Below are 302 nucleotides of genomic sequence, written 5' to 3'. Positions count from 1 at the left end.
CAGGCATATCCCTGTATTATGGATGGTGTTCAGTACTAAGGACAGGCATATTTTGTGAGGTGAATAGTGCTCAGTACTAAGGACAGATATGTCTTTGTTAGGTGCATGGTGTTCTGTACTAAGGGCAGATGTATTTTTGTTAGGTGAACGGCATTTACTACTAAGGCCAGGCATCTGATGTGGTCCTTGTGGATGGTGTTCAATACTATGGACAGGCATATTTCTGTAATATGGATGGTGTTCAGCACTAAGTAGAGGTATATTTCTGCTAGGATCCCCCTATTAGAACTTAATGCAAGTGA

This window comes from Branchiostoma floridae, chromosome 12 (genome assembly GCF_000003815.2).
Source record: "Branchiostoma floridae strain S238N-H82 chromosome 12, Bfl_VNyyK, whole genome shotgun sequence".
Classification (NCBI taxonomy): domain Eukaryota; kingdom Metazoa; phylum Chordata; class Leptocardii; order Amphioxiformes; family Branchiostomatidae; genus Branchiostoma; species Branchiostoma floridae.
Note: the sequence above shows the minus strand (reverse complement) of the source record.